The 8537-nt window shown below is 35.3% G+C and overlaps 1 non-coding gene across 1 annotated transcript; it reads right to left on the bottom strand.

Annotated features, from left to right (window-relative positions):
* Positions 1-4883: 4883 nt before the first annotated feature.
* Positions 4884-4993, bottom strand: LOC118917138 (U6 spliceosomal RNA). Its single transcript, XR_005026699.2, has one exon. It is a non-coding gene; the product is annotated as a U6 spliceosomal RNA (small nuclear RNA).
* Positions 4994-8537: the final 3544 nt, after the last annotated feature.

The following is an 8537-nucleotide window of genomic DNA, read 5'->3' as shown; positions in this document are numbered from 1 at the left end:
TTACATACGTATTTTCTAAATAAAAGCCATTGTGAGTGTATGAATATACATACACTTTTTTATTCACTTTTCCTTAAATGAAAAAATTCCATTTGCAACATCATTACAGTATATGATGCAGTCGAGAAAAATAACTAGAATTTATAGAGGTAAAGTCACTAAATAACAAAGCATCTGAGTGATAGGAGAAAAGACAATGTTAAGAATTATGAAATCATGAAATATGAAGTCGTGAAATAGTTTTGTTACACAACATTTCAAATATACAGGCAGTTACAGTACATAGAGTGCTTATTTACTCACCATGCATTTAACAAACGTTAGTGTTTTATCTTCCCTTTAGATTTTTAAAGAAACTAAATCTTCCAGATATACTTGTAGCACATCCTTTCTTACAGGCCTTTATAATCCTCCTCCATGCCTAGAAGTAAATGCTTCCTTGAGTTCAGATGTATTTTTCAATTTCATATTTTTCAGCAAATGTGTGTCTCCGGTAACCATATATAGTCTCCTTTAGTCTGCATGTATAGCATCATACTGTAGCTTTCCTTCTTACCTAAATATTATGTTTTGAAATTAATCCATGTCAATACATGTGATCTGGTTATCCACTATCTATATAATTCACACATTATTCATCCATTCCTGTTGATGGACTTTGTCCCTAATTTTTTACCATTGCACACAGTGCCATAAAAAGCATCCATGTACATGTTTTAATTGTGTATGTGCAATTGTTTTCCCTGAGTCTATACCTAAAATAATACTTAAGTCATTGCTGGTGCTTGGTCAGCTTTACAAGAGAAATTTTTTTTTACTAAATGGCTTTCCAAAATTCATAGTCTCTTGGCTAGAATATGACAGTGTTTTTTCATATTCATATCAATCTTGACATTCTCAGTCATATTTTATTGCCAATGTGATGGGACAGAATATGCCTCACAGTGGTTTAATGCACATTTCTCTGAGTACTGGGGAGGTTGAGCTTCTTTACCTGTGTTAGTAGGTCATTCTTGTTTCATCTGTGTAACTGACTATTCATATCCTTTGCCTATATTTCAATGAGTTGTTTCTACTTTTCTTAGTTGTTTATTTGTTATCAATTTTTGATTCTCTGTTCAGTTGTATGTTTTACAAATATTCTCTCCAGTCTGCAGCTTGAATTTTTTATGAAAATACTTTGCTGTCATATATTTTCTTTATCATTGTGTTTTTTGACTTAAGAATTCCTTACTACCCCAACATCATAAATAAAATTTCATGTTTTTCTTTTAAATAAAAATTTTTTTTCCCAAATGTACATCTTTACTCCTTTTGGAACTTATTTTTGTATATAATGTTGTGTAGGGCTCAAATTTTATTTTTTTCCTATATTGTCCTATATAATTGTCCCTGTGTCACTTATTGAATAGTCCTTTTGCCAATGCTTTATGAAGGCATCTCTGCTATATGCCATGCTGTCATTATATCCTTGTTTCTGGGCTTTGCTTCCTGTTTTGTTGATACATTGTTCTCTCTATAAACTAACAGCACAGATGATGATTTTTCCAAAATATTACTTGGAGGTTTTCAAAAGTAATTTAGCCCCATTTCCCCAGATGAAAATTCAGTTGACACTAGAATAAACATTTACTAAATTTTTTTTAGTGGTAGCATATAGCAGAGGGACAGGCATGGGTTTCAGCCTCCTGTTGCTGGCTGATCCCAGCTGGCCAGGGACCATCAACATGTGGTTAACTATTCTCTGTTCCTATGTCCTTATCTGTAAAATGGGGAAAAAGAAAAATAGTCCCCTGCTTGCTTATGATCTATTTATCTCCTTTTCCTTGCTCATAAGCTATAATTGTCCTCATTTGTTTACTTTATCCCCCCATATAAACAAGAATATAGAAGAAGTCTATCCATTTACTATCATGCTCCCAATACCTGTGATAGCACCTTATATATAAGATATATAGCTCATAAGTATACCTCAAACGTTGAATGAATGAATGAATGATGAGATACAAAGGAAGAAGTTTAAAGCAAACAAACAGAAAATCTTTGCAAATTGGCTATGAATATACATGTTGCAATTCATTTTAATGTTGCAAAACATTTAATAATACTATAAAACTTCACGATTATCTCTTGCTAAGTTATCTGATATAGATGCTACGTCCTAAAGATAGTGAGAGGAAAACTGCTATATGAGTTGGAATGGTCATGAAAGATCATGTGGGGACTTGGCACACACCTCTGAAAAATGGACAGGATATGGACAAGCAGAGAGAAGCAGCAAAGATACTACCAATAAATAGCAGCACAAAAGTGCTCTCACCTGGTAATGAATATGGAATAGTTGAGATGAGAATTTATCTAAAGGGTCAGGGGATAATGGAAAGATATGAAATGAAATTTTAGCACTTTACCCACTAAAACACCTCCCCTTTTTTACCATTTTTTTTAAAAGGCATTAATAGCATGCATACTTAAACTATTTCTTTGTGGTAAGCAAATTAGGTGAGAGGTTGAAATTCTGTGCTCCTACAATCTCAGGATACATCCACAGCATTAAGACCTTGTTGACCTGCAATCTTAGAGAAACCAGACCTTCTGTTGGACATCCGGTACTTCCTGCTTCCTGGTAGGATGTGTTCTGAGTATTCTAACATCATTATTAAAATAAAGGGGTGATTAGTTTTTTCATATTATGTTAACACTGACTTTAATTATTAAAGTAAAATAACACTGATTTTCAGAATCAAATTAAATGGACAGAATTTCACCAAAAATTTCTTTCCGAGCTTCTTTGCTATAAACTCAGTTTGATTTTCACAAAGTCTACATTTTAATTCAAAGTTTGACACTTTATGCACTGCAATATCAAAGTGGCCTTTACTTTTGTTTAATATTAAGAACACTATGGTATTTTATCAAATAAGAGGATGAAGGTTATATAACAAACTCTGTCACCTGATTAGAGGTTGGTCAATATCATTAGCATCTGCATTTTTACTGATTGCAAAAATCCAGCCACTTTTCAGTTGGCCTTCCTGAATTTTTTCTCTTTCATTAGCCTAGTGACCCCTAGACTAATGTCTCTTGCTTACATCAAAACATTTGTCTGGCCAAGGTTCAAGGTCTTAAAAAAATGCTCACTACAATCAAAGACCTAACTAAGGAGACAAAACAACTTGACTAGTATTATGTACGGTTAAGGGGTTCAATTCTAGTAATAATTTGGAGAACCTTATGATGTTAATAAAAGGTCAATTCTTGAAAAGCCCATCTAATCCATCAAAAATACATGCAACCAATCAAACGCCACTAGAAAACAATGAAACAGAGTTTTCTTAAGCAGATGGCCTTATCAGGATAACATTCTCATCTCTACACATAAAAATATTTGTTTTCAGGCATATTTAAATGAAATTATTATGCAATAGAGATATCAATTTCCCTGTTTTAGGAAATGAGGTTGAATAAACATAAAAGACTAATTTTAAAAGCTATCTAAGAACAGTAAAGTTAGAGCAAATCTCCAGCCAACAACTCAAGCAGTAACTTTCTGGAAATGATGTTATTATTCTCTAATTGATCATGACCATCAGTATGGTGACCAGCTGTCCAAACAACTGATTTCCCAGTGGTCTCTGCTTTTTCACTGGAACAATCTCTCACAAATTTCTTTTCTGATTTTCTTACCTGCTTGTCAAACATATTATTAATTCTGTTGGTATAAACAGAGAACTTCCAACACTCAGTCCAAACAAGTTTTGTTCTAGAATCTTCAAAAGTGGCATGCCAGTGAACTGATTTGGAGTACGGATGGGAAGAAAAGGGGATGAACGTATTTTGCCGAATATTGCTAGAGACTGGACTGTTTGACGTGGAGGTACAACTCTTCTCATGGCTGATTTTCCTTCCCACCTTCATGTTAATGCTATAGTGAGGACTACAACCCAGGCCTCCTGACTGAATTCAATGTTCTTTCCACTATATTAGAAATCATTTAGCATCTCTGGCTGGAGTTGTCACTTAGTTTTCCATTTGTTTATCTAGAGTGGTCAATGTCAGAAAATAGTGGAGAATATGACTCAAAGATCTCTGGGTGTCAGAAGTGTGACATTACATAGTCCACAATCAACAAGAATGATAAACCTAAAATCCATTGGTACTAAATTTTGGAAGGCACTATGTGAACTTTCTTAGCATCAGCTTTACTAATTAGCTTTCAATGCTGAAACTACAACAACTAGGTGAAATTTCAAGAAATAAACTACACAAAAGAACTCTTTTTCTTCATTTCAATGTAAAAACAAACCTGCATGAAAAACCTACTCTATGAAAACACATAGCTCTAGAATGACCCAGAGATGAATGTTGGACAGTGTGTACTCTAAAATTTGTTCTCTATAGCTTAAAAAGCTATAAAAGCTTTAGCTTTTTAGTTTGAGTCTTCAAAGAAGTATTCAGGGATAAAGTTGAATATAATGTTTTCAGTCAAGTTATGAACAAAGCAACTTCATATTTATTAAATTATGTTGACTTTTCCAACAATTCTTTAAAATCGGTATGGATTACAGACAGCAGTGTGCTCAGACAGCTTCCCTGAAAACAGCAAGGACAGCCAGAACAACAAAAGTGCCCTTATTTGTAGTATGTGTCATTTCCTACGGTGTGCAAACTCCCACCATGGCCAATTTCAAGCTAGTGTAACTGTAAGGCTACCAAATGCAGAGCTGAAGGAAATGCTCTGAATCTGCTCTGTCTTAACATCAGCTTCCAGCACACCATGGCTTTAGAAATGGGAAGATCTAATGGCCTGCACAAAGTCACACAACTAGTGACAGTCCAGGACTCAACCCCAAGTTTTCTTTTTTATTCTTATTTTTTTTTTTTTTAATATGGAACGTTTCATGAATTTGCATGTCATCCTTGCACAGGGGCCATGCTAATCTTCTCTATATCATTGTTCCAATTTTAGTGTATGTGCTGCCAAAGTGAGCACAACCCCAAGTTTTCTTGACTCAAATTCAGGAATTGTTCCATTGGAGCAAAATGAGGTCTCCAGTGTCTTAATTCTCCCTCATCATACAGTGCATAAAGATTTTAATCTGAAGGTACATTTTTTCCTAAACTATCAGAGAATGATGCTCTACCTAGCTAAGTCGACTTAGTCTCCACATCAGCTGTCTACTTTCTTCCTATACCAAGATTCTAATTTTCTTTAAAAATTTAAACTTTAGTATGGTTTTAAAGATAATTTTAGAACAACTTGGAAAATGAAAAATGACCAAGAGATACTTTGTGACATATGCTTCACTTATTATTAACAATTTCTTATGATCCAATTCTGAGCCCTGCTAGCGCTTTCTCAGTGTTCAGGATTGCAGTTGTCACGTTGTCCTCGTCTGCTTGTCTCTTATTGATGGGCTGCTCCCTCTCGGTCTCAGGGGGTTTTGTTTCTTCTTAACAAGAATTATCTGAACTAATCTTAGATTAATCATAGTTAGCCTTTGGAAAACCTATGGTTCTTCAAGATCTTGCTTTCTCCAAAGTTAAACAAAGAGAAGGAAATGGAAAAAGGAAAAAGAAAGGGATCAGACAAGGTCCTAAAGAAGCAACAAAATTTTCATGACATATTTTTCCCTCATAACTGAAGAAAGATGTCTATTTTGTGAGAGGTGTGCAAGCTATTTGAGAAATATCTTGTATTATGAAAAAATACACTAATGAATAAGAACATGGCTTATTAAATGATGAAATATAAAGGTGCATGAATTAAATGATTGTGGCACTGGCCTATCCACAGACAGATCTTTAAAAAAAAAAAGAATAGATCAGGTTTCCCAAGATATGTGCAACTATAGTACTTCTCAAAAAGGTTTCCATGGGCAAGTAAAGTAGGGAAGGAACATGGGACAAGCATCATGATTAACTTTTCCTGCCTATGATGAAAAATGCCAAGGTGCAAACAGTATAGTCAGAACAGGAGGAACCCCATCTTAAGGCTAAGATTCCTTTTAAAAACCAGGAGTTAGGAGGTGAGATTCCTAACATATTCTTTAGTAATCAGCCAACAACCTATCTTAAAGCAGGGCAAGTAGTCCTAAATGATATGTACCCACTGCTTGAGGATAACCATTATCCTAGAGAAGAACCAGATCAATAAATTCTTTGTGTTAAGTTTATCTTACAGAATTATGTAGAGAACCAGCTGTGGATGAGAACATAGTGTCCTTCACTGGAGAGAGAGACATCATGAGACCACATGTCAAGACCATAGACACCCCCTGCCCTGCTGCCGTTTGCTCCATTCTTGAAAGCCTTAAAAGACAGAATCCCCAGCCTTTCAGTATGCCTCCTCTCTGAGGTTACCTACACTCCCCTTTAAGTGCATACTTTTAAATAAAGTCTTATCATTGCTCAACTTATTGCATCTTCTCTCTGCACTCTTCCAGTGGTAAGCATTTTTGGTGTCTCTTTGCTATTTCATTCTATTAAGTCTTCACTCTGTCTCTGTTTTATTCCTGATAAGCAGGGAGGGGCTACAGAGAGCTCTGATTTGGGGCTGCAAGTTCCCATCATCTGAGTGACCTGGACAGAACTGCCACTGTGCAATCTGCTCTTAGTAGCCTGCCTGAAAATCTCCTCTCTTTGGGAAGTTCTCAGGACATAATCTCACTCCATCCTGTGCTCTGCAGCTCCCCCACATCCTGGGGTGGTAGGAGCTAGTCCCCACACCTAGTAGATCCAAGTGGACACAGGACGCCAGGTGAGCCTGACTTTCGGAGTTGGCAAGGGAATCTGCTCTAGGCTGAGAAGGAGTTCAGTGAACTTTTCCTCCTTCCCTTTGTACTTTCCTGCTCTCAGCTGCCTACAAGGCAGCTGCCACTTATTACTCTTGCTTTAATGAATTCCTTCCTAACCTACTCTCCCACCTGTTCAAGAATTCTTTCTTGTTCAGAGTCAAGAAACGTCCCCCATCCAGGTTGAGGTTTCACTTGGTGTGCAGGGAGAGACCTCCCCAGACACAGCTGCCCCGCAACACAAGCACTCATCAAAAATACCACTATCCTTACCGACATCTTACAGATTTAAAATCTCTTTTAGCCTACTAAAGAATCTGAGGAATACTGTCCGTAGAAACCTGTTTACAATGATGTAACCCTCAATTTCCCAAACTTACATGACCATGACATTCTGCCAAAGAAAATTCCTAAAATTATCTTCTAAAGAACACTACTTAGAATATGCTGGTATAGAGAATCTACTAACTGACCCAAGAATGTATGGGACTACAGAATGTGCAAAAAGTGTGAAAGAGAAGTTAGTCATTAAATGGTGATGGGAAGAAAAATGATACTAGAAAAACTAGTATCATTTTTTTTTAATTCCAATTCCCTACCATACCTCACATATCACAATAAGTTTCAGGCAAATACAAATTTAAACTATAGAAACTAAGTCTTTAAAATAAATAAAACAAAGTATTAGTTGATACGTTTAAAATACCGGGGAGGGAAAAGCTTTGTAGACCTAACACTAAAGAAAGAAACAAAAGGAAAATTAAAAAATACCACTACCTAAAAATTAAAACTTCTATATGTCACAAAAGCAACATTAATAATGGTAAAATTAAAATTAAAAATGATTAAAACTATTTGCAATGTATATAAGGGCTTTCACATATCAATAGAAAATGAAAACAGAAAACAAACAATATAAGGCAACAAGGAATTCATTAAAAAAGAAATGGTAATGGCATTTAAATTCTAAGACAATGTTCAATTTAACTACTAATGAAATAAACATGAAGATTTAAACAATACTAAAATACCATTTTTCACCTTTCAGCTTAGCAAAAATTAAGGGAAAAATTACCACCACCCAGTACTGATGAGAGAATAAAGGAATGGAGAAGTCTCATCTACTGTTGATAAGCACTGATACAAGTTTCTGAGGGACAATTCTGCAATATGTATCAAAATTTAAAATATCATTTACTTTTTGGCCCAATTCTACATCTAGAAGTATTATTTTCAAGAAAATATGCAAAGATGTGTACAGTTGACTTAGGGCACAATGATTAAACAATTGGATTTTAGAATGTGATGACATGACATTTTTCTGTTCAGATGTGCTTGATTGTTCCAAATATTCATTAAGTACCTATGAGTACAGATATAACCAAGATGGGCAAGGTGCTTGACTCATGGAACATCTATTGTAGTGAACAAAGAATAAACAAGCAAGTATTTAAGAAAAATTATCAGGGGATGTAATGAAGTACAAGTAACAGAGTGACTACTTTTATACTGGATGGTCGGGAACAGTGTCCCAGAGAAAGTGTCCTTTGACTAAGATCTGAATGGTAAGGAAATTCAGACAGGATAAAATAAAAACTTCTTCATTACCTTCTTAAGTGCAATGGCAATCCACTGCAGAGATGTTTTATCATATATGTCCTGTTCTAGAACCATCACCGTAACTGCTGCATTGAGAACAGGCTATATGGAGGCAACCGCAGAATCAGAGAAGCCTGTGTGAAG

This window comes from Manis pentadactyla, chromosome 13, assembly GCF_030020395.1.
Source record: "Manis pentadactyla isolate mManPen7 chromosome 13, mManPen7.hap1, whole genome shotgun sequence".
Classification (NCBI taxonomy): Eukaryota; Metazoa; Chordata; class Mammalia; order Pholidota; family Manidae; genus Manis; species Manis pentadactyla.
This window is presented reverse-complemented; position numbering and strand designations above follow the sequence as displayed.